The sequence below is a fragment of the Geotrypetes seraphini genome, chromosome 4 (assembly GCF_902459505.1).
Source record: "Geotrypetes seraphini chromosome 4, aGeoSer1.1, whole genome shotgun sequence".
NCBI classification, from domain to species: Eukaryota; Metazoa; Chordata; class Amphibia; order Gymnophiona; family Dermophiidae; genus Geotrypetes; species Geotrypetes seraphini.
The window spans coordinates 242,763,134-242,790,384 of NC_047087.1; the positions used below are offsets into that span (position 1 = coordinate 242,763,134).

General features: G+C 42.8%; 1 long non-coding RNA gene across 1 annotated transcript in view; it reads left to right on the forward strand.

Moving 5' to 3' along the window:
* The first annotated feature begins 2,968 nt into the window (after nt 1–2,968).
* Nucleotides 2,969–27,251, forward strand: part of LOC117359601 — an 86,264-nt gene continuing 61,981 nt past the window's right edge. Inside the window, exons 1-2 of the long non-coding RNA XR_004539277.1 lie at nt 2,969–3,026; nt 15,732–15,905. This is a non-coding gene — a long non-coding RNA (uncharacterized LOC117359601). The remainder of the gene's footprint in view (nt 3,027–15,731; nt 15,906–27,251) is intronic.

Here is a 27,251-nt window from a genome sequence, read left to right on the forward strand (position 1 = left end):
GCACTGTCAGGTTCTTCTTCCGATGACGGATGGAGGAGGCAGACGGAGGAGACGGCACTGCAGCACCTGGCCCCGATAGGTATAGACCCCGGGTTCTAGAACGAATCATCTGAGTTTCCATTTTCCCCAATGAGGAACTTTGTTTTGATAAACGAGCATTTTGGATTACAAGCATGCTCCTGGAACGGATTATGCTCGTAATCCAAGGTACCACTGTATTAATTTTTAATGTCTAATACCCAGCCTGAACAAGCAGGTCAAGGCGGTTTACAAAATTAGTAGTATGTGTAAGCTCGAAATCTCTCGGTGGCCCTCAGAGCTTTCTCGCCTTCACGCTGCGGACCTTTTCATGAAAAAGGTTGAAGGCCACTGCTGTAACTTAACGTGTGTAAGTGGGAGCACCCCAAATGATCCACCCACATGTAAGCTCACCTTACAGTTATACATGTCCTCATAGAATAGTTTCAAGTTTAATAAAAATTTGATATACCACTTATCAAACTTCTAAGCTCAATTGAAAAGTTTGGTAAAATAGTAAGTTAAACAACTTACCCCCTCTTCTTCCAAAATTGTGCTAGCAGTTTCTAGCGCAGAGAGCCATGCTGAATGACCTGCACTGCTCCCGACGCTCATAGGAACTCTATGAGCGTCGGGAGCAGCACGGGCCATTCAGTGCAGCTCCCCACACTAGAAACTGCTAGCACAGTTTTATAGAAGGGGCTAGTCTCTATTGAGAGCTATACACTTAATCCTGCAAGTTTCCAGGTTTATTGTAAGCTATTTTTCCTACACGAAACTCACCGGTCCGGATCGTTGTTGAGTGATTCGTGGCCGAGTTCTGCCGGGCGACTGATTCACTAAAGAGTCCTCATTTGCATGTGCGGCTCGGACGCACACCCCACGGATCACTGCAGAGCGATTGCAACGCACGCGCAGACCATCCTGGTTGGCTGTAGATGCGGTCCGCACATGCGCTTGCTCTCCACATAAGTGAGATCAAAACAAAGGGGGAGGGGTGGCATAGGTACAGAGCAGCTCCCAAAATAAATCATTTAAATTTGTGCAGGCAGAATGGAACAGAACATGCTTTGCAGCCAAAACAGAACACACTTTAAACCCGCGGGTTAAAACTGCAGGTTAAAACTACAGGCTCGCATTTTTGCACAATATATAAAAAGGGGGGAGTATGCATATGCTGATTGTTGTTTTCAGGGCGGCAGAGAGCAGGAGAGTCGGCAAGGACAGTAGCAACTGGTCCTCAGCAGTTGCTTCATTTCGGATCGGCAAACCCAATCGGTGTTCCTTCTTCTGTTTAGTGAATCGATGGCTTCCTACTTATGAATGGCATTCCCCCTCATTTGCATGTACAGATCGGATCGCAGATTGATCATACAGCTGTATAGTGAATCGGGTCGGGGAACAATCGGTACACGATCGGTAAGTTTTGTGAATCTAGCCCTAAGGATTCTTCATGTGCTAAGCACAAATTAAGGCTTAATGCATTTTAGTAGGAGGGCCCCTTGTGCATGGCCTAGTGGTTGAAGGAGTGGCCTAGTGGTTAGAGCATCTATCTAAGTACCCCAAGGCTGTGAGCTCAATTCCCACTACAGCTCCTTATGACTCTGGACAGGTCAATTAACACTTCATTGCCCCAGATGCAAAATAAGTAACTGTGTAAAATGTGTAAACTTTTGATTGTAACCACACAGACATATCAAGCCCCATCCCCTAGTTATGCTCCAAAATTGACCTTTTTAAAAAAAAAAAATTAATAAGACTGAGTGCCTAACATCCCCCTCCCCCCTTTTTATCAAGCTGCGCTAGAGGTTTTTAGCTCTGACACTCACAGGAATTCTATGAGCCTCAAAGCATTTACCATGTTGACTCATGCTAAAAACCTCTAGCGCAGCTTGACAAAAGGGGCATTAAATTTCATTAAATTACCAAATTTAGGAGCATAAAAATGGGTGGCAACAGGGACAGATTTGGGATAGGGAAAAAATTAGCATATTTTTGATTTTCAGCGCTACGCTCACAAATCTAAGCAAATAAATGGGAGGCCTAAATTCATATGCATAACTTCTAAGCTCCTAAATGTAGATGAATTTTCAGTTGAAAACACAATGGTATTTCTACTAAAGTGTGCTAGCAAATGGGCTTAGCATGTGCTAACACAGAACTTCTCCACATGCTAAGCCCATTTCTTGCACGCCTAGGAAATTGAGCAATTTCTAGTATTTCTTTTTCAGGTCATGCACTAATTACATTATATTACATTAGTGATTTCTATTCCGCCATTACCTTGCGGTTCAAGGCGGATTACATTCAAACTAAAAACAAGAATTACATTCAAATTAAAAGGAATAGAATAAGCGATGACATAGAATTTTTTAAGGTAATAAACATTGGATAAAGAGTTACCAAAGGGAAGTGGAGGTCTTTAGGAGATAAGAATAGGGTGAAATTATGGGTTTTAGATAACGTTTGATAGAAAAAAGAGTATTAGAGAGATCTAAGGGTAAATAGAGTTTTAGATATTTGGTTGGGATTGGTTGTGCTGGATAGGTTTTATGTGTTTTTTTGAAGAGTATGGTTTTAATATCTCTCCTGCAGACTTTTTAGTCTGAAGTCGAAGATAACAGAGTAGTGATTTGTCTGTCCGGTTTAGCTGCTTTGGAGGCTATTAGGTTGTCATAAAGTTTTTCATTAGTGTGTTTAATGTAAATAAGGGAACAAAGGAGCCCAGGGGAGGACTGAGAGTTTTGGGTCGATCAGGAGCTCAGCAGAAGAAAGAGGCAGTGCTGAAGGAGGAGCCGGCCAATCAGGGGATAAGGCAGGCTTGCCAAAAGAGGGGGGCCAATGGGAGAGGAGACAGCAGACAGCCAATCACTCAGTCCGGCGTGAAATTTGAGCAAATTGAAGAAAGAAGAAGAACCCCTGCCTAGCAACAACAGTCTAAACTAAACTAGGCTGAAGGAGAGGAGCTGCTAAGAGACTGACCGGTTGCAGGGAGTCTGCCAGAAGAGGTGAGCCCTAGGGGATGCTGAAGTGGGAGAGCCTGGTTGGAAGAGAGAGCTGGAGGAGAGACCTGCATGAGAGAATAAGAAGAGAGAGAGCTGCCTAAAGAGAGATCTGCACGAGAGGGGGAGGGCCTGGCTGCATAAGACCACACTACAGGAGAGATAGCGAGATGCTGGGAGCAGAGAAAAGAGCCACGTAAGGGACCCCTACAAGAAAGAGAAAAGAAGGCCCAAGAGAGCCCCAAACAGCCTCACCCCTCTCCCTAGAGAACTTTAACTGGCAGAGTCTGCCCCTGGAAACTGCATGTAACCCTGTCTGCTGAGACCTGTCTCAGAGCCTGCCTTTGGGAGTTAGCGGTAGTCAGCCAGTGATTACAGTGAGCCTACCACAGGTGGGAAGAGTCTGCCTGAATGTGAGCCCAGAAGCAATTGTTGTTGTTTCTTTTATTTATTTTCTTCTTCTTCTTTGCATCTAGTTAGCCCCCTCTCTTCTGTCAGCTCCCTTTTTTTTAGATTAGGGTTTTCTTTTATTGGTTTGTTTTCAGCTAGCATAGCAGATGATCCAGAGTTCCTGAGCCGACAAGCTGTCTCCAGGGCCAGTGAGGATCATAGTACCCAACGCAAGATAGCTGCAACATTTCCATAGACTTTCTTAGAGTGGAACATTGTGTGCATGCCTATTTACTACAATAGGTCTCATATATGCAAATGACACTCCTCAGAATTGAGTATTCGAACTAGTGATAAGTGTATCAAACTGATTGTAGATTATAGAAGTTAATCAGGCCATTGAACTGTTGCCAATTCAGAGGGGTAACCTGTCACATCCTTTTGCCTCTGTAATTTACCCTATAGTATTAATATTTTTCATTATCTAATTGTACCAATTGGTACCCATTTGAAGAGCTTACCCACTCTTCTCCTATTACTATCTAATACATCTTACAATTCATTTTCTTGCCGAATCCCTTGGTTGTGTGGAGTTATTTGGGAACCCTGCTAGGTACCGTGACCCTTGCACCAACAAGGGGTCCGCAGTAACTTGAAAAAATTGATGGGGAGTGGTTGTGTGGAGTTATTTGGGAACCCTGCTAGGTACCGTGACCCTTGCACCAACAAGGGGTCCGCAGTAACCTGAAAAAATTGATGGGGAGTGTGTACCACTTCCTATTTAAGAGGCACTAAGGGCTCCTACATTATGGATGTGCTAATCAGTTAGCAAACGGTAATCAGAACGCACTAGCTGGATAGCATGTCCGTGTCCATTCTTATCCTGACATGTTCCCTCCAGAAAATAAATATATGCACAAACAGATTGCTTAATGCAAAACATTGCACGCATGTATTAGGGCTTAACACCCTTTAGTACAATGCCCCATAGACTCCTAAATTTTGAGAATGAAAACAGGGCACTAATTTAGGAGCCTAACTGAGCCACTCAGCCTTCTTTCAAATATTTGACTTTTTTCATTTCTTAATTACTTGAGAGAACTCTTTCAGCTCATGCAACCTGATAATGGTGCTTGGCTGGAGGCCATGCATTAGATTCCTTCTGGAATCCAGCGGTCTCAAGACCTAAATACAACAACTAGATATCACCATTTTACACTGGCTAGGACTCGCTATAAATACTGCTTCCATGGCATTCAAAGCTTTGCCTAACCATAGGAACAGTGAACCAGACCTAGGAACTACAATCAGATTATTCATACAACAGTATAGAGTACTGCCACTCAGCCACCAGCCATACTCACAATTATATTAACTTATTGCTGAGATGATTTCAGCAGGATATGTTTGGTAAGGGAAAAAGGATATTCTGCTGTAGTTTCACAAACACTGGGATGGACTAGGCCAACGCTATAGTTTTAAGTCATAAAACAAAATGGAAATGAAAGATCGGGGAGGTTGAGAGACAATGAGTGTATGAGATTTTGTTATCCCTTCAACTGTTGTCACCAGATGCTATCATCAAATAATTTAAGCTAAGAGAGATGGTTTATAAGACTTCCTTAGATCTGACAGCTGTAGAAGTCCCTTGTGAGCTATGAAAAGGCAATCGCTAGCTAGCCGCTTGTGCTTAGGACTAGACAAAATAAAAAGACTATAAATGACAGATTCTTTTCATCTTCTTTGACAGACGCCAAGACAGAGGCAGCTGCAAATACCATGACAGATTTTTAAAGCCAAAAGCTATGCAGAAACTATTTTTTTTTGCAGTAAAAGATATTATGAGTTTCAACTAAAAAGAGAAATTATCATTTGTATTTTCAGAGAATAGTACAGCCCAATGCGAAATTACTTTAGTAATATCTCCCAATGGGTTAAACATTACCCTTACAAAATAAATATTGTTGGAAACCTGAGGGAACAGAACATTATGGGTTTTTATACCCAAAGCTAAGCGATATAATCCTCTTATTTATCTTCCAACTGTTTTTCCATTAGAAAATGCTGGTATCTGTTAGGGATGTGCTTTTGTTTGAAAAAAATTGTAATGAAATGTACTGTTCATTTCATTTTGAAAATAAAACCAAAGAAAAATGAATAAAAGCAATTGTTTTTTGCTTTAAATAAACAAGTAGTAGCAGCCAGCTCCAGAGCCCCCTTCTATATCCAAATAATTGTGCCTCTAAAAAGTAATGCATACCCAAACAGATTTTTCCCAATCTCCTACCTTCATATAGGGCTTCATAAAGCAGGAATGATCACTGCTGCTTCACTATTCAAAATGAGACTAATAATACAACAACACTACACTCAATAAATATGCCAAAAATCCTATAATAGTAACAACAAAGAGGCACAACCAGTCACAACAGGGTTTGGATGGGGGGTGCTCAGAATAAGCTGCAGTACTAACCTGAAACAACACCACTCAAGAAGTAAAGGGCGCTCTCAGTGTGAACCATCAGCAATGGGAGCAAAAGCTCCGATGCTTCACTTCCGGGCTGAGGCAGGAAGCCTCCACCACCACACCATCATTGAGCCCCCTATGTGTATATAATAATGAAAGACACCTACAATAAGGCCCTTAGGGAACCTTAGGGAACAATATTGGATTTTCCAACTTCAAGCTGTTGTTCCCCACGGCCTTAATGAAAGTGTGGAATGGAACACCATTATTTAGGGTTCCTGTCTATCCTTTCTGGGTGCCGTGTTATCGTGCAGGTGTCCTGTGCTGGGTGGTTTCCAGCATGTTTGGGTTCTAGTACTGCACGGGTTTTGCTGGTTTCTTTCTTTCTGTAGCTTTGGGGTTTTTCCCCCTTTTTTTTCCTTTTTTTTCCTTTTTCCCGCCCCTGTATGAGTGATTTAGGACGCGTTGTGCGTCCTGTATGATTGGTTGGGTTGTGTGTGACGTAACTCCTGGTCCGCTTTTTAGGCGCGAGTGCTCTCCCGCTCGGTTACCCCTCCCTCCAGCCGTCCCGCTTCGTTTTTCGGCATTTTTTTTCATTTCATTTTTTTGTTTTTGGTTTGCGGTCGGGGGCTTGGTTCCTGAAGAAGGGCTCCTCCCCGAAACCAGCTTGGTTGAACTTCGGCTCCTGGCGTTCTTATTGTGGCAGTTTGGTTTAGATAAGTATTTTTTTGATTGTGTTTAAGTATGTTTTGATATTGCGTTGTAGTTAGCTTGGCGGGTTTCGGCTGGCAGGGTTTGTGTGGGGGTCGCTCAGCTTGTATCTCCACCGTTTGAGTTTAAATTGCTCACGGGTTTGTTTGGATTGCATTATTTATTTAGGGCCTTATTGTAGGTGTCTTTCATTATTATATACACATAGGGGGCTCAATGATGGTGTGGTGGTGGAGGCTTCCTGCCTCAGCCCGGAAGTGAAGCATCGGAGCTTTTGCTCCCATTGCTGATGGTTCACACTGAGAGCGCCCTTTACTTCTTGAGTGGTGTTGTTTCAGGTTAGTACTGCAGCTTATTCTGAGCACCCCCCATCCAAACCCTGTTGTGACTGGTTGTGCCTCTTTGTTGTCACTATTCAAAATGGCACCGGTCTTGGATCCATAAAACAAAATGGTGCCATCCTCCTATTAGCCAACACCATTTTGAATAGGGTTCAAACAGAACAAAGTAAACAGGCATTACTCCTGTCCCATGAAGACACTTTTAATTACAGGTAAACTGGAAGAAGGGAATACAAATGAGCTGGGTGATAGAGAAAAGGCCTAATAGAGATCTGTCTCACTTTTAGATGCACAAGTTTTTTGGTTGGGAGGGAGGACCTGAAGCTGGTTGCTACTGTTTTATTTATTGAACATTTACATGTGTATCTGCTGCCTAAATCAAGGCATTTCCTTATAGTACTATCCTAAAAGTGTTTAATGCTGAGTCAAAAATCAGTGGCTTACCAAGGGAGGGGGCAGGAGGGGTTCAAACGATGAGGAGGTGTTCCCGGGGTCGGCATCGGCATCACGGTCCAGGAACTGACATACCTCTGGGCCTGCCTCTTAAAGCAGCAGCAGCAGAGAGGGCAGTGGCCGGCCATTAGAGGCAGCGCTTTGAACAGGCTGCTTGTGGCCTGCCCCACTGGGGCCTTCCTTCTTCTGCATCACTGATGAAGTCACTGATGATGTAGCAGAGAGAAACCCTGACGGAGCAGAGTGCAAACAACCTGTTCGCAGTGCTACCTCTAATGACCAGCCACCACCACCACTGCTCCTGCTGTGGGAGGCCCGAAGGTATGTCAGATCTCATGGTGGGGGAGTCTGTTGGAAGGTACTGCACAGGGGGATGGGAGGGAGGGATGGAAAGCTGCTACACAGGGCGATGGGAGGGATGGAATGCTGCTGTATATGTGGGGAGAGAGGAAGAATTATTGGACATGGGGTGGAGGAAAGGAAGTGAGATACCACAAAGAGATAGAGAGGGATACAAGGGAGAAATCATGCATATGGTGGAGGGAAGAAATGAAATCCCATAGTATGGAGGGAGAGGGAGAAAGAGAGATGAAAGGGAAGGAGAGGAGAGAGATGCCAGGGCATGGGGGAGAGACAGAGGTGCCAGACCATCGGGAAGAGAAGGAAAGGAAGGAGAGGAGATCTATGCCAAAGCATTGAGGGGGAGGGAGAAATGCCAGGGCATGGAGGGAGGGAAGGGAAGGAGACAGAGATGCCAGACCATAGGGAAGGAAGGGATGGAGGGAAAAGAAGGAAGGGAGATGCCAGAGCATAGAGGAAGAGGGAGAGATGGAAGGAAAAGAGAGGCGAAAGATTCCAGGGCATGGGGAAAGGGAAGCAGATGCCAGACCATGGGGTGAGTTGGGGAGGGAAGGAAAGGAGAAGAGAGATGCCAGAGCATGGAGGAAAGAGGGGACAGAAAGAGGGTGAACACTGGATGGAATGCAGAGTGAAGAGAAGATGAGGAAAGCAGATACCAGAGATGACAAAAGGTAGAAAAAATATTTTTTGTTATTGTTTTAGAATAAAGTAGTATTGTAACTGTAGTGTTAAACATTTATGAATAGAAAATAGAAATAAGGTAATCTTTTTATTGGACTAATTATAATACAGTTTTTACTAAACTTTTGGAGACTAAAATCCCCTTCCTCAGGCAGTGGTGTACCAAGGGAGCCCTCCGAGTGCAGCTCCTAGGGGCGTGCTCCTCCAATCATTTTTTATATTGAGGGGGTATTAAAAATGATCGGTCATGGGTGTCACATACCCTAGATATGCCACTGTCAAAAATGAGCACAATGCTGCATTTCTTTGCAGCCTCCATTGATGCAAGCAGGCAAGAATAGTTCCAGTGATTCTCAAACCTGTCCTGGGGCAATTCTAGCCAGTCAGATTTCAGAATATTTGCAAACACTGCTTCCTTATTATGCAAACCTATCTCATGCATATTTATTGTGGACATCCTGAAAGCCTGATTGGCTGGAGTTTCCCCAGGACAGGTTTGGGAACCCCTCCTTAAGAGCCTATTTCTCAATGTTGTGAATAAGAGCACATTATCAAAAGTAGATGGGGAATCATCACTAAGCTATTTAACTGCATCACAAATGCAGGCAGCTGGGTCCACTGATTCTGAATTAGGTGGGATATCATGTTGAATTTCCATTGACTTCAGGAGAGCCGAACATTTGTAATTGTCCATTCTAGCTTGCCATAACCCCCCAAAAATCATGAGACAATGCAGAGTGCCATGAGTCTGAAAGGGTCTGTACTCTGCATATACAGTTTGCTGATTTATCCCATTCTGTACAAATGGGAATAATCAGGCCTATTAGTAGATATGCATCTCTTAACTGATATTTTTTATGGTCATCTGCATAATCAGATTTAAAGTGACCAATAAGGGCTGTTTTATATCTGAGTCAAATTAGTTTCTTGCTGTTGAGGTTTAGAACATTTTTATTTGAAGATTACAGTAAAAGAAAATTAATTAGTGATCTCATTTCATCTCTTGAGAAAAGGTGGCAAATCTGCTCTTCCTCAACAACCTTGGGGAAATTGAAATCAGCCGAACTGAGTCACGCCATAAAGCATGCATGGCCCCGACCTGTTATTGATGAAAATTCCTGGGATCCACTCCGTCATGAAGATAATAGAAATGCTTCACAGTGCAACTCAAAGATTTGTTCTGACCCTTTGCCATTTAGGAATTGCCCACCTCTGTTACAGATGTTCATTTATCTTTTCTGTTCCCCTGTTAGTTATAGTACTCCTTTTTTGTACATAATATAGTATCCTTTGTGTGTGTAATGGAGGTTTTTGACAGTTTCATATATACTGAAATTTTTCCATGGGGAAATGATTTAGTGTAATGGTCTTTGTGTTGTTAAAACAGAAATTGAGAATATACTCCTGATCTGCTTGGTGGTTAGCCCTGGAAAGAGATTCTTTTCAGAGAAGGAAAAGATGTTTATTGTTCTACAAGCATTTCATGTGAAAGGACAGAAATATTGTAAATATTCTTCATTCTTATTACCCTGATCGAAGGTGCAGATTATTTTACAAGCATCATACGTTGTCTGCATAGTGCACAATGAGCAGTGAAGAGAAAACCCCCAAAGTTCTTTGGCTGCGCATCCCCTCTGTTGAATAATAAACGGTAGAGCACTCTGCAAAGATAATCCTGGCACTGAGCAGCAAGGAATAATAATCTAGAAACTTTTTTATCTAATGGCACAATTCAGAAAAAAAATGTTAAAGCGTTATGGAGCACTTGTATTAAGCTACATTAAGCAGCTAGCGTGAGTTTTACCGGACAGTAGATATTAGCACAAACTTGCGGTAATGCCTCCTCTGTACTAAAACCAGTTAGGGAAACAATAAACCCACATTAGCTTCTTAACACAGATTGGGGCAATTCATGGGCATAACAGGAGCAGAGTGGAAGAGTGGCCATCAATGATAAGAATAGCCTTACTGGGTCAGACCAATGGTCCATCAAGCCCAGTAGCCCGTTCTCATGGTGGCCAATCCAGGTCCCTAGTACGTGGCCAAAACCCAAGGAGTAGCAATATTCCATGTTACCAGTCCAGGGCAAGCAGAGGCTTCCCACATGTCTTAACAGACTATGGACTTTTCCACCAGGAATTTGTCCAAACCTTTCCGAAAACCAGCTATGTTATCCGCTTTTACCACAATCTCTGGCAACGCGTTCCAGAGCTTAATTATTCTGAGTGAAAAAATAGTTCCTCCTATTAGTTTTAAAAGTATTTTCCTGCAGAACGCTGCTGCATGCCTCATATTCCACCAATGTTGCTATGCCCACATTACCCCTCTCCTCAAGTCACTTCTGTGGCTCCTATCTGTTTCCGCAGACAGTTCAAATTCCTCTTAATGACCTACAAGTGTATTTGCTCCACAGCTCCTCAGTATCTCTCTTCTCTCATCTCTCCCCACACTCCCATACCCCCCAGGCACTCTGCTCACTGGATAAGTCTCTCTTATCTGTACCCTTCTCCTCTACTGCCTACTCCATACTGCATCCCTTCTACTTTGCTGCACTGTATGCCTGGAACAAATTGCCTAACTCGCTACATTAAATTCTGTTTCTGGCAATATTCAAATCCAGACTCAAAGCCGATCAGCAATTATATGAGAAAAAGATTCCTGAATCCTAGAGGAATCAAATGCAAAACTATTCAATCTACAACCTTCCCATACCTGGCAACAATATGATGGAATCCTTTACCAGCACAATTAAGGAACACCTACCAAAACTTTTTCTATTTATTATGTTTGCCAGTATAACTAAAGGGAGTGCTTTTAGACCTAGGCCTGCTAACCTTCCAGATTTAAGGATCAGGCAACATAAATGTGCAAAATGCTATCATGTTTTGTTTGCTTACACAATTTTGATATAGCATACCTTTTCTCAAATCTTTTTTTTTCCCCCTGTATCTTCTGAAAGGGAAAACCTGTGGAAAAGTGCAGTGGGAGTTTTTCTCACAAGGCTCCATTTTTTAAAAAAAGGATTTGCCCAGCTAATGTCTGCATTTAGGTAAATTCCTCAGAATGAAAATTGCTTTCCTCTCAGTGACCAAAAAACTTGTGGAATAACAGCTTGGGGGGAGATGTATGCAGAGGGACTTAATTTTGAAATTTTCACATTATAACAAGCCTGACTCTAGTGCCTGTCCTGTCACCTGCAAATCTGGGGAAGCAGTAACATCTAAAGGTATAAAGACATGCACAACTAAAAGTGTAGAAAACACAGTTCCTAAAGCTGTCTATCCCAAGCAACAGACATTTCCCTATAGTGAAAAAAAAAAAAAGGAAAATATTTTGAACAACCAGAGAGGGAGCCAAAGTGCACCAAAGTCTGTTACACTCACATGCAGGTTTGGTTGTGGCAAACTGAGATTTAAACATGACTCATACAAGCTCGAGAGGTCTAGAGGAGCTTCTATGGAAGTCTCTCCAGCACAAGCACAGGGCCTATGGAGTGGCAAGTGGCTGAAAAGCCAACCCTGACAGAGTCTGGTGAGATACAGGAGTGGAGGTAACCCTTACTATGGCTTGCCACTGACTCTGGATTTGTTTGCTAGGCTTTTCTTCTCTTTATTGTGGGAAAAAGTACTGCCTAAAGGGCAGAATTATAAGAATGGGTTTTTTAATGAGAATTGCAAGAAAGGCTTAAAAGCTGGTGTGTTTGTAAACTAGCACAGTGAGAAAGGGGCCCTCACTGGACTTAAAACCTTTTGGGGGAACGTTTGTCCCATGTGTTTCCTTTTGGAGTTGTTATAACTGCCAGCATAAGTTTCAAGTTCTTTTGGGGTTAGAAATGTTTGGGGTATTTTCTGGAAAAACCTGGGTTGGGATAGTTTTGTGGGATGCTTTTGAGAAGCATAATAAAATAAAGTGAATTCAGCAATTCTACCCCAGTCAGCTCTCTGGAGCTAGGACCTGCAAGTAACACTGAAAGCATGGCTTATGCACTAAGGTGCTGAACTTTTGAATTGTGGGGGTGGGGGAGGGTTCTTTCTTTGCTTTCCTTTTGGTGACTCTCACTATTGGGAGCAAAGAAGGCGCTCGGTGAAGAGGACAGAATTATGGCTTTTGAAGCCCAGGCACCTTGTTGGGCGTGACAATCGGCCATCCCCAATGGAACTGTACAAATCTTATGTTTAGGAGTCATATGGGAATGCCTTGACTGTATTTAATTTGTATCCTGATAAAAGTTTATGTATTTTTGTTGCCTGGACAGAACATAAAGTGGTCCTATGGATTGTAGGACACTTTGTAATTGCCTGACTATTTTGGTTTTCCTGAATGTTTTGGAAAATAAATGTGAAACTTGTTTCTTTTGGAAGAACCACTCTGAGAGTTATTGATAGCAAGCAAAGTGCTAAGGAACGCAAGTGCACAGGCTTGCAGTGTACCACCCTGTGGGGGCCTTCTCCATTCTGAGAGGCACGCCATGATCGTGAATGCCACCCACTGAGGCACTGTAATTGCCTGGACTAAGGCCTGGCGGGTGACATGTGGTATCAGAAGTGGGATCTGGCACCCCCTTCAGGCAGTGGTAGACATCAGGACAATGCGATAGGACCTTTTTCTTGAGCTGGACCTCTGGGATGCTGTTTGCTGAGATTCAACTGAAAGGAAGCACTGCAACCCACAGAACCCGGCATACCAAACCAGGAGGAGCCCATGGACAGAGACAGCCAGAGGGACCCTTTTCCTGTTCCAGTTCAGAGGAAGTCGGGCCCAGAGGAGGAAACAGTGGCAGTATAGAAGTCAGACATTAAAGCAAGTATCCCACTCCCGAGAGATTCCCTGGTTGCCCTGGGATGTGATGGAAATTTTCCCAACCTTTTCAACTGGGCAAAGGTCTGACCCCTCACTTCAGGAGGCCTGGTGGCGGGCTTCTGAGCATCAAATGGGGGAAAGCCGCTTGAAGGTTAAGAAGTGTTTGCTGTATCAAGAATGCCTAGGAGAATGCCCCGGTGAGAGACAGGAGCAGTTGATGGTTCCTCAGGGATTTAGGAAAATAATCTTGCTGACAGCCCATGACCACCCCCTTGCTGGACATAAAGGGGCTGAAGGGACTAGAATACAGGTACTGCGGCGATTCTTTTGCCCAGGAATTCAACAGGATATAACCAACTTTTGTCAGTATTGTCCTACCTGCCAAAAGTTATCGCTAAAAAAAGAGAATGAATCTCTCCTAATACTGTGTGTAGCAACAGCAAGATAAGAGAAACACCAATATTTAAATATTTCAATTAATCTGATAATAATAATAGAATGGTAGGATGGGCCCTCAGTTCACACAGCTCACAACCAAGGAATTCACAGAACCCCTTTAGAGAAGCTGTCATAAATAAAACCCAAAAGGGTAACATGTGTTACATCCTCGGGCCCTAACCTGCCATGTGATAATGCACAATAATGCAAAACAAGAAGTGCCTAAACAATATCAGTGAATAATTACAGTGAATCAAAAGTCATTGCTGTCGCTAAACACATACAGCGATTCATATTGAAAAACAGTCACTGCCATTGCAGGGAAAACAGTTCAAGACCAAAACAGTACTTATCTTCAGGCTCTCTGAGGAATCATTGGCCCAAACGAGAAGACACTCTGCCTTTAATGTTCAACGGACTCCGTTTCAAAGGACGAACCTTCTTCTTCAGGAACTGGGAGCGACTTGGCAAGAGAAAGAAATCAACCTGCTAAAATGGAAAATGTTTGAAAAATGGCGCTAAGCAAACTGCCACGAGCATCCCTCATCATCCTTCCTAATATAGAAGGGCCATGGACATAGTGGGGCCAGATAAACAGATCTGAAGAGGTGAATGGATTACTACTACTACTGCTAATCACTTATATAGTGGTAAAAAGTGTACACAGTGCTGTACATTCTGACATTTAATAGATGGTTCCTGCTCAGAAGAGCTTACAATCTAACTTGGACAGACAGACATGACATATAGGGTTAGGAAAGCAGAACCCAAGGTGAGAGGAGTTAGGAATTGAAAGCACTCTCGAAGAGGTGGGCTTTTAACTAGGCCTTGAACACTGCCAGGGATGGAGTGTGACGTAGGGATTCAGGCAGCTTGTTCCAAGCCTACGGCACAGCAAGATAGAAGGGACAGAGTCTGGAGTTGGCAGAGGAAGAGAAGGGCACAGATAGGAGGGATTTAACAGCTGAGCAGAGCTCACAGGGGGCAACATAGTGATAGATAAGGGAAGAGAGATAGTGAGGGGCAGCTGAGTGATGGATCATGGATCATGCTATTATTTTGAATCCGATGTCAGCAAAGGCAGGAGCAAATGGAAATTGCTCCTACCTGAACATGGAAGGTAGGCTTGAGGGGGGTGGGGAGGGGCAGAATTCCAGAGAGGGCTTCCAGACCTCCAAGATATCTTCCAGGTGGAACGGGAGGAGGTTTGTGATTGAGGAGAACTAGGGAGGACATCTTCTGTTAACTCTGGCCAGCACTTTAGGATGCAGCCCAGGAGCATCCAGCCTCAGCTTTGTGGCATGATTCTCACAGGACAGTAGACTACACTGCTTTTGAAGTAGCTCACAAGCAGTGTTATTCAGCCGGTTGCTGACTTTTGCGATAAGTCAGGGTGCGGTAAAAGCCCACATTTAAATAAATGTGCTTAACCTACTGGGTCAAACTAAGGGTCCATCTAGCCCAGTATTGTGTTTCCAATAGTGACCAATCCAGGTCACAAATACATGGCAGAGTCTCAAGAGTAGTCTTTAACAGTTGCCCTTCTTCATAACTTGCCCCCTCAGTCTGCTATCTGGCTACCACCTTCGACCCTAAGTTATTCAGATAAACTAAGTATTGCCACTGTCTGGGTAAGTTCTGGACTTGCCCTGGATCTGCCCATGCTTCACTCCAGTACTATCTGCATAGTGCAGAAGCAGGATGTAAGGACATCCAGAGATATCATCTGAAAAGTGCCTCTGAATATTCTAAACAGCCCTTGTCCAGAGAGAAGATGCTGTTACAGTATCTGCAAAAATGCTTTTGACTATCCGCCTGTTTATTTTGTTTAATTTATAATAAAGTTCTGTGGTAACTATGTTAGTCTACCTTAAAGGTTAGTAAATAAAAATAAAGCAAAATATGGAAAATAGGGTGATATTGTATTGGACTAACATATTTTTTATACACACACACTCAGAGAAATGATTCCCTATCCTTCATGAGTTCCATTTTTAATCATTCTGATACATATTTCATTTTCTTTGTTACTCCTAAGGCTAAAATTGACAACTGTCTGTCTTTTGTCAGGATTCAGCAGTTTTTTTTCCATTAATGTCCAGAAGCTAGAAGACATTTTTCTGTTTAAAACTCTGTCTTCAGTTCTTCATTCCTCCTGCCTGTGTGAGTGAGTCTGCTCAGCCTGCTTCCAGTGTCACCAACAGAGGCAATGGGACGTATCCAGCCAATGAGAAGCCAGTTGAGGTGAGTCTTGTGGAAGGCTGATCTTGTCACTGAGAATATGGATAATTTCTAATCAATGGCAAAACTGAGAACAGAGCTTCTCTAGTCACAAGAAGGGAGTGGGTGAGGGTAGTGCTTAGAGCAGAAAAGAAATGAAGTCCTTTCAAAGTACGCTCACATATAGGGTTACCAGGCATCCGGATTTCTCTGGACATGTCCTCTTTATGAGGACATGTCTGGGGGTCCGTACGGCTTTTCAAAACCCAGCACTTTGGGTTTTGAAAAGCTTCCGACATCGGGATGGCATCTGTGAATGCACGGATGCCATCCTGACACACAAACAAGTAAAGGGGTGGGCTGGGGCTGGGACAGGGCAGTATGTGGGCGGAACTGGATGGGCCTGGGGGCGTGGCCATGGGTCCAGATTTTCCTTCGGGAAAATCTAGTAACCCTACTCACACACTTAGCAACACACATTCAAACAGATACATACGGTCATGCACATACTGTGTACACTAGCTGAAAAACAAAACAGATAAACATACAAAACATATACACACACATATGCATCACAGTTGAAAAAGAAGCAAAATAAACACAAGCAATCAAATACAGATATGCATGTGCACAAATGAGAAAGCACGTGGAGAATGGTTCGTGGAATTTTTTTCTAACGTGTGTGTGTGCTCATGTATGCACATGTCTGTGTTTGTATCTGCATTGTTTGTGTGTATGCATTTATTTTGTTTGTGTTTTACACATTAAGCCAGATTCTATAAATGGCGCCGAAAATTTTGCACTCTATAGAATAGTGTTTATTTATTCAATTTTTTAGCCCCCTTATGTCCAGCAAAGGGGTGGTCATGGGCTGTCAACAAGATCATTTTCCTAAATCCCTGAGGGACCATCAATTGCTCATTTCTCTCACCGGGGCACTCTCCTGGGCATTCTTGATACAAAGAATAGTTACGTTCTGGAATGCATTGCCAAAGGTTGTGGCAACTCAAACAGGTCTAACTGCCAGCGTCTAAGTTCCCTCTGGGAAAGCTTTGATTATGGCTGCAGTACATCCAGGTTGAAGCCCACCAGATTACCTCCCATAACACACTTTCCAGCATGCCTCTTTGAGCTCTGACGCACAGCAGCTTAGAAGTGCTGCTGCGCGTCCAGAAAGTTGTTCTTGATTATCGGCACTTGGACGTCCCTGCTATTAGGACATCCAAGTGCCGACTTAGGCTGGTTTTTGGACATTTTAAAGTTTTATTGTGAACCCCACAGTGTGCTAAAAAGATCATTTGTAAAGGTTAGGACTGTTAAACCAGGTGTGGATGTTATTTAAAAATACCATCATGGAAGCCCAGACCAGATGTATTCTATGTATCAACAAAGGTGGAAAGAAGAGGAAACGAGAGCCAGCGTGGTTAAAAGGTGAAGTGAAAGAGGCTATTAGAGCCAAGAAAACATCCTTTTAAAGAATGAAGAAAATAAGAAGAAACACAAGCACTAGCAAGTTAGATGCAAAAAATTAATAAAGACAGCTAAAAAGAATATGAAGAGAAACTTGAAAAAGAGGCAAAAACTCATAGCGATTTTTTAAGGTAAATCAGAAGCAGAAAACCTGTGAGGGAATCTGTGGGACCGTTGGATGACCAAGAAGCGAAAGGGATGCTCATGGAGGATAAGGAAAGACTGAATGAATTCTTTGCTTTGGAAATGGTATTCAAGGGTGATGATGCAGAGGAACTGAATGAAATCTCAGTGAATCTTGAAGATGTACTGAGCCAAATCGACAAGATAAAAGGTGATAAATCACCCGGACCGGATGGTATACATCCCAGGGTACTAAAAGAACTCAAACATGAAATTGCTGACCTGCTGTTAGTGATCTGTAACCTGTCGCTAAAATCGTCTGTAATACCTGAAGATTGGAGGGTGGCCAATGTTATGCCAATTTTTAAAAAGGGCTCCAGGGGAGATCCGGGGAATTACAGACCGGTAAGTCTCACTTCGTTGCCAAGCAAAATGGTAGAAATGATTATAAAAAATAAAATTGTGGAACACGTAGACAAACATGATTTAATGAGACGGAGTCAGCATGGGTTCAGCCGAGGGAGATCTTGCCTCACAAATTTGCTTGACTTCTTTGAAGATGTGACTAAACACGTGGATAAAGGTGAGCCAGTTAATATAGTGTATCTAGATTTTCAAAAAGCTTTTGATAAAGTTCCTCACGAGAGACTCCTGAGAAAATTAAAGAGTCATGGGATAGGTGGCAAAGTTCAGTTGTGGATAAGGAATTGGTTATCGGATAGAAAACAAAGGGTAGGGTTAAATGGTCATTTTTCTGAATGGAGGAGAGTAAACAATGGAGTGCCGCAGGGGTCTGTACTGGGACAGGTGCTATTTAATTTATTTATAAATGATCTAGAAATTGGAACGACGAGTGAGGTGATTAAATTTGTAGATGACACTAAACAGATTGTAAAAAATTGCAGGCAGACCTTAGGAAATTGGAAGACTGGGCGTCCAAGTGGCAGATGAAATTTAATGTGGACAAATGCAAAGTGATTCACATTGGGAAGAATAATCTGAATCACAGTTACCGGATGCTAGGGTCCACCTTGGGGGTTAGCACCCATGAAAAGGATCTGGGTATCATTATAGAAAATACAATGAAACCTTCTGCCCAATGTGCGGCGGCGGCCAAAAAAGCAAACGGGATGCTGGGAATTATTAAAAAAGGGATGGTAAACAAGACTAAGAATGTCATAATGCCCCTGTATCGCTCCATGGTGCGACCTCATTTGGAGTATTGCGTTCAATATTGGTCTCCTTATCTCATGAAAGATATAGTGATGCTGGAAAAGGTTCAAAGAAGAGTGACCAAGATGGTAAAGGGGATGGAACTCCTCTTGTATGAGGAAAGACTAAAATGGTTAGGGCTCTTCAGCTTAGAAAAGAGACGGCTGAGGGGAGATATGATTGAAGTCTACAAAATCCTGAGTGGAGTAGAACAAGTACAAGTGGATCGATGAAGTTACACGGAAATTATTATAAAACCAATAGGAGGAAATTTTTTTTCACTCAGAGAATAGTTAAGCTCTGGAACACGTTGCCAGAAGATGTGGTAAGAGTGGATAGCGTAGCTGGTTTTAAGAAAGGTTTGGACAAGTTCCTGGAGGAAAAGTCCATAGTCTGTTATTGAGAAAGGCATGGGGGAAGTCACTTTTTGTCCTGTATTGGTAACATGTAATATTGCTACACCTTGGGTTTTGGCCAGGTACTAGTGATCTTGATTGGCCACTGTGAGAACGGGCTACTGGGCTTGATGGACCATTGGTCTAACCCAGTAAGGCTATTCTTATATGCTTAACTCATAATAAGGGCACTACATATTCATCAGGGATACCCTGAAAACCAGACTAGCTTGTAGACTGGGTAGAGAACCTCTGATCTATATGGTAGGAATATGCAGTTGTTAACTTTCATTCATTTCATTAAGGCAGTGGGTCCTTGTCCTGGAGGAACCTGGATATTGGGTTTCAGGCTAGCCCTAATGAATATGCATGAGAAAGATTTGCATATAATGGAAGTGACAGGCATGCAAATCTACTCCATACATATTCATTAGGGTTATCCTGAAAACCCAATTGGCCTGGCACTTTCAAAAGTTAGTACATGCAAAATCAATCTAATGCATATTAACCTGTGCACTTTTTCTGTTAACAAATATGTGCCAAAGAAACAAATCTGAAAATAGGGAAAATGACTAAACAAATAGAAATTATTTTCCTGTGCATATTGTTGAAATATGGCAGTCGATTACTACCGTGCCAAGCAAAATGTCTGAATATACGTAAATAGACCACAGTAGTTTGTATTGCTTTATAAATAAATCACAGAGTGGGTTATCCTAGACACAAGGTACATACAGTGCAGCAATCTGTTCCACACTGCTGCTTCGTCTTTTTTGCTTCAAGATGCATTGAGCACTCATGTATACCAGAAGTCTTCATGCCCTTTCTAAGGTTTACAGAGAGGTTGATATATTTAAAACCTAAAAGCAAAAGGTCAAGGTGGAGCTCCTCATTCAAAAGTTGATTTAAAAAGAAACTCCAAAGCAATGACCTGCTCTAAAATCCGTCAACCACAAATAACATTTGTTTGTTATCAAGTTTAATAGAATAGAGTGGTAAACTGGCTGCTGCTATATTTTCTAATAACTTGCAAACTGAAAAAAAAAAGTATTCCCCCCCCCCCCAAATTTTAAAGTAGACAAACTTACAGTACAGTGTTCCGATTTGCAGAATTATGGAGGGCCATGTAAATGCCAACATTTTTTTTTTAGAGAACAGGAAACAAGAGCAGATAAAAAGCTCAAAAACATTTATCAGTAGTGCTGCAATGCTTTAAAAATTCATTGTCCACATGGCCACATTTTGCCTCACAAAGCTGCGTCAGAGCAATGCCTCCCTTCATAGGATCTTGAAAATACAGAATATCAACCATATCAGCATAAAATTGTACAATTCATTTATCTTTATTTTCAATATCTTATGAAGGGAATAGTACTGTGCAATCACCTGACACAGCCCTTGTGAAGATGAAATGTGGCCACATCAGGTAACTGAGCATGTGCCAGAGTGCCAGCATTGACAGCTGAAATAGCCTGCAAACTTGTAGGACTCAGGCAGCAGATCTATTCAGCTGGCAGGACTTGGGCATCCCCGCCAGCAAAGGTGAGACTTAAATGTGGGAGGGAGAGCTGAGAAGAAATATGTGACCCACTCAGTCCACCCCTGGGCCCTTCCAAAATGGACTTCTGGCTACTCCCTTGCTTCCTCCACTAATATTATAGAACAGAATCTGCTGACATTAAAGGCTATTCTAAAGTACAGAAGAAATGGGCATTTATGCACCAAGTGTAGGCAACATAAACATCCAGTTTAGAAAAAAAAAAAAACACCCATTGAGATGTTCATGGGTTGAAAACCAGGACACAAATGTGTTTGTGCCAGCACATACTTTAAGTCATTTTAGAAATATAAATGTATATTTTCCTGGCACTGACACAAACACTGATTTCCTTTGCTCAAAAGCTTGCCATGGAAGTAAGACTGGCAACTTAGCCTCTGATGCACAAAAGACTTCACGGAGGCTTTTACCAATCGCGGTAGCAGCCGCCAAGAATCCTATGGAAATGCATTACAAGGAACTCATTAGTATTAACATGAGCACAGAAGGGGACACCCACCTCTTATCAGGCAAAATTTTCCGGCATGTCTAGAGCTGCCTGTAGCTGTTTGAGTACAGTATTGGAGTCTAGTGAGGTGAGGGAGGACTATTCATCCCCCCTCGCCACTCCAGACCACATCCTTGGTGGGAAGCCCCACCCTCCCACTCGGGACTGCAATCAGCCTTTCTTTGGCCCTTTAAAGGGCCCAAACAGAAAAACTGGCACAGCATTGAAGCCCAGCAAGGTGAGGAGGAAGGGAAGCTTAATTGTCCCCCCTCACCACACCAGACCGTATCCTTGGTGGGAAGCCCTGCCTTCCCACGTTGGCCCTGCCAAAGGGCCTTTTGAATGGACCAAGTAGGACTAAGTAGGAAACTCTGCCTGATCCTCACCAGAGTCTCCACAAACCCTTGGATCTGATGGTAAAGAAGAACCCCCCATATCAGGTAAAGATCTCTTTAAAACATCACAACCACAAAAAAATAACCACTGAAAACTCACCCTGCCTCTCCACGCACAGCCAAAATCACCACTCTACCTCTCTACATACAGCCAAAATCACCTCTCAAACCCATCACCGCTGGCAAAACCCCATAACCCCATAAACTAAGCAACCACAATGAAACCCTCACACACTCAAATCTTATATCTTCTTTGCCTCATTGGCTTCATAGAAGTTCAAACCACATCACCCACTAGCAGAACTGTCTCCTCTTGGCACTCCATCCATCAAAAACCCAGGCCCCAATGTCCACCCAGCTGGAGGACAGCTATGGACCCCATCCTCAGGCTTAAATGCACTACCAGCAAAAATCCAGTTGAAACAATCCCCTTCATAAATCACACTAACCTAAAGTATATAGCAAACACATATCATTCAAAGAAAGATAAAGTCTTCACTCTGGTCCCTTGCATGTAAATTAATGCAAGATTTGTGGTAAACAAATTATTCATTCTAAATGAACTGGTCTCAACAAATGACCTGGGGCTGACCTTCCTCACAGAAACATGGCTAAAAGAACCAAAGAGCCCAGAACTACCCCACCTCTCTCCATCAGGATACAACATCATCCAAATGCCCAGAAGAGACAGGAGAGGTGGTGGCATAGCCATAGTATATAAGAACTCATACAATATTACCCTGAATGACTCCACCACCCATCCCAATCTTAAATACATAGCATGCAAGCTTGAAGACAAGCCCAACTCCACCATAAACAGCATCGACATTTTATTGGCAAACAGGCCCCCTAACTCCCAATCAAAAGCAACTTTGAAACTTCTAGAAATAATATCAAGCCTCATCTGCCAATATACCAAACTGTTTATATTTGGAGATGTCAACATACCTCTTGAATCTACCAGTAACAATGCTTCCCAAAACTTTTGAAAAGGGAATTACGAAGGGATGAGACTCATAGTACGGAAGAAGATTAAGAAGAGGGCAAGCGCTGTAAAAATGCTAGAACAAGCTTGGTCCCTTTGTAAGGACACGGTCACTGAGGTGCAAAATCTATATATACCGCATATCAACAAGGGATCAAAGAGGGAAAAGAACAAAGAGCCGGCGTGGCTCACTGTAGAGGTGAAAGAAGCGATCAGAGACAAGAAAACTTCGTTTAAGGAATAGAAAAGGTCAAAAACAGACAAAAACTGGAACAAGCACAAACAACATCAACACAGGTGCTATAAGGCGGTATAAGGGGCCAAAAGAGACTACGAAGAAAAAATATCCAAGGAGGCAAAGAACTTCAAGCCGTTCTTTCGATGTATTAAAGGGAAACAACCCACAAAGGAAGCAGTGGGACCATTGGATGACCATGGAATAAAGGGAGCACTAAAGGAGGACAAAGCAATTGCCGACAAACTGAACACATTTTTGCGTCTGTATTTACCGAAGAAGATCTGCACAGCATACCGGAACCCATCAGGCTATATGCTGGAAACGAAGATGAAAAGCTGACAGGATTGATGGTCAGTCTAGAGGAGGTGTGTAGGCAGATTGATAGGCTTAAGAGCAATAAATCCCTGGATGGCATCCATCTGAGGGTCATCAAGGAACTGAAGGGGACCATAGCTGAACTGCTTCAACTAACAGCCAATCTGTCGATCAAATCGGGAAAGATTCCGAAAGACTGGAAGGTGGCGAATGTTACGCCGATCTTCAAGAAAGGTTTGAGGGGAGATCCGGGAAACTACAGACCGGCGAGTCTTGACTTCGGTACCGGGAAAGATGGTAGAGTCGCTGATAAAGGACCGCATCATTGATCACCTTGATGGACACGGACTGATGAGGACCAGTCAGCACGGTTTTAGCAAAGGCAGATCGTGTTTGACGAACTTGCTGCACTTCTTTGAGGGAGTAAACAGACAGATAGATAAAGGCGACCCGGTCGACATTGTATATCTGGATTTTTAGAAGGTGTTTGACAAAGGTTCCACATGAACGACTACTTCAGAAAATTGCGAGCCACGGAATCAAGGGTGAAATACTCACGTGGATTAAAAACTGGCTGGAGCACGGGAAACAGAGAGTGGGGGTAAATGGACAATACTCGGACTGGAAGAGCATTACCAGTGGGGTGTCGCAGGGTTCGGTGCTTGGACTCGTGCTCTTCAACATCTTTATAAAAGATCTAGACATTGGTACGACGAGTGAGGTGATTAAATTTGCAGACGATACAAAGTTATTCAGAGTAGTGAAGACAGGGAAATTGCGAAGATCTGCAGCGTGACACAATCAGGCTCGAGGAATGGGCATCAACATGGCAGATAAGGTTCAACATGGATAAGTGTAAAGTGATGCATGTAGGTAACAAAAATCTCATGCATAAATACAGGATGTGCGGCGGCGGCCAAAAGGGCAAACAGAATGTTAGGAATGATAAAGAAGGGGATCACGAACAGATTGGAGAAGGTTATCATGCTGCTGTACCGGGCCATGGTGCGCCCTCACCTGGAGTACTGCGTCCAGCACTGGTTGCCGTACATGAAGAAAGATACGGTACTACTCGAAAGGGTCCAGAGAAGAGCGACTAGGATGGTTAAGGGACTGGAGGAGTTTCCGTACAGTGAAAGATTAGAGAAACTTGGTCTTTTCTCCCTTGAACAGAGGAGATTGAGAGGGGACATGATCAAAACATTCAAGGTACTAAAGGGAATAGACTTAGTAGATAAGGACAGGTTGTTCACCCTCTCCAAGGTAGGGAGAACGAGAGGGCATTCTCTAAAATTGAAAGACGATAGATTCCATACGAACGTAAGGAAGTTCTTCTTCACCCAGAGAGTGGTAGAAAACTGGAACGCTCTTCCGGAGTCTGTCATAGGGGAAAACACCCTCCAGGGATTCAAGACAAAGTTAGACAAATTCCTGCTGGACCGGAACGTGCTCAGGTAGGGCTAGTCTCAGTTAGGACACTGATCTTTGATCAGAGGGCTGCTACGTGAGTGGACTGCTGGGCACAATGGACCACTGGTCTGACCCAGCGGCGGCAATTCTTATGTTCTTAAACTTCATAAAACTACTAGAAGACAGCCAAATCACTATCATGCCATTGGGTCCAATGCATGAAAAAGGTCATACCCTCGACCTACTCACATCCACACCCTCCTCGACCCACCTATACATCCACACCACCAACATCAAAAGACCCCGATCCCCTGGTCAGACCACTACCTCCTTAACTTCAACCTGAATCTCATGGCAGGAAGCCAGAACAACAAGTCCAGAAAAACTTGTAAGAGGAAAAATAAACACCACCCTGTTCTGGAACAAAATTACTGAATCTCTGACCACCTCCTTGGACTGCATATCAAGTTGGAACATTTCCATTACGCACACCCTAGACTCTCTTGCTCCACAACACCCTTGCAAAATAAAACAAACTAAAATCTCCCCCTGATCCACCGAGACACTGAAAATGAAAAAAACAAATGTGCCGAAGGCTTGAAAGACAATGGCAGAAGACTAAATCACCCAACTAAAAAATACTATGGAGGATAGCAATCAACAAATATAACATCTTGGAGAATAACTCAAATGCCAGCGAAATAGAAAATAAAACATTATACAACAAGAAGCTATTCCATCTTGTATGGCACCCCTGGAACAGGGTATCACAGGTCATCACAACCAGCCAATAGCTCAGGACCTTGCTGACTTCTTTCTCAATAAGATCAAACAGTTCAAACAGAAGGTGCTAAAATGACCATTGCTCAAAGACCAACACACCTCATACATGAGAACTCAGAAGAGCCCTGCAATGCTGACCAAATATGGAACTCCTTCACCCCATTATCAATTTCCAAAGCAACCCCCCCCCCCCCCACCCAACTAAACAAGCTATCCACCCCCTGCAGCTGTTCTTCTTACCTTCTCACTTTCGCACCTGAAGCAATCATCACACAGATTACCAAACTCCTAAATAACATTCTAGACCAGGGTCAACTTCTGGAAGAAATGGGAAAAGTAGCTCTCACTCCAATACCTAAATCACAGAATGCAGATCTCTCCACTCCCTCAGATTACAGACCCATTACTGGAATATCCATACTGACCAAACTCCTAGAAACTCATGTAATCAGGCAACTCACAATATATATTGAACAATACTCCTGCTTGCATCCCTCTCAGTTCAGATTCCAAACACAGCACAGAACTACCCCTCCTGACCCTGACTACAAAAATAAAACAGATATTAAGCATAGGCCAGCAAGCGGCTCTTCTCCAATTCTACATCTCTGCTGAATTTGACTCAGTAGATCACTACCTCCTCCTAATGAGGCTCTCAGAAATAGGAGTGACAGGCATCACACTAAATTGATTCAAAGATTTCTTCACAAAAAGGGAAAACCTTGTCAGGAGAGATGAAATCTTCTCCAACAACTGGAAGGCCTTCTGTGGAGTACCCCAAGGCTCTCCACTTTTTCCAATTTTATTCAATCTATTTATGAGCTCACTTAGCAAAATTAAATTCAATGACAATGAATGCATACTATCACATGCAAATGACATCCTTCGCATCCCAATAAACAGCAACCAATCTGATACAACCCAAAAAAATCTCAGACAAAATTGACAAAATACAAACATGGGCAACAATCAACAAACTACAACTAAATGCAAAATTCTCTGGTTTCACACCCCACTTCAGACAGCTCTGACAAACATCATCTTTTCATCAGGAAACTCTTTTGTGTTAGAAAAATCCTCCAAAGTTCTAGGTATCATTTTGGACTCTACTCTATCTCTTGAATTGCAAGTCTACAACCTCTGGAAGAAAACCTTCTTCATTATGAGACAACTGAGACTCATCAGGCCATACTTTCATCAACAACACTTTGCCCTACTTGTGCAGATGCTGATCCTATCACGGCTGGATTACTACAAATCCTTTTATGCCAGTATCAACACCACCTTTATCCGTAAACACAGAAATAAGACTCATATTCAGGCTGAAAAAATACAACTCAATCTCTAACTATCTCAAACAACTACACTGGCTACCCATCTCATTTCAAATAAATTTCAAAACATCCTGCATTATTTAGCACATACAGTACTCAACAGAAACTCTGTCGCACCACTTAATTGCTTATTCTCCTCAGCTTTGCCCTCTTTGCCAAGAAATCTTGACAGGATACAGTTGAACCTCCCCTCAACAAAAAGCTCAAGTATAAACACATATTCAACACAATGTTCACATTCTCTGGAATAATCTCCTAACAACCATCAGATCTGAACCATAATATCTCATATTTTGCATTAAACTAAAGACCTATCTTTTCGACTCCATATAATCTACCAACAATCATCTCAGACTTCGACATAAAATACACCCAAAGAAACTGACTCATGCAACCTCATCTCACCTTATTGCCACCATGGCACCAAGTAGACTACCAACCACCGGTTAATGACTATAGCAGACTCAATCTACCTCATGGCATCATTCTTCAAACTGTATTAACTCTTCTTGCTGTATTTTACCCCTTCCCAATATGTAATATACTTCATGGCATCATTCTTTAAAATGTATTAGCTCGTCTTGCTGTATTTTACTCTTTCCATATATGCAATGTACTTCCTGCAACATCTTTGAACTGTACCAAATTATCTCATTAAATGCATT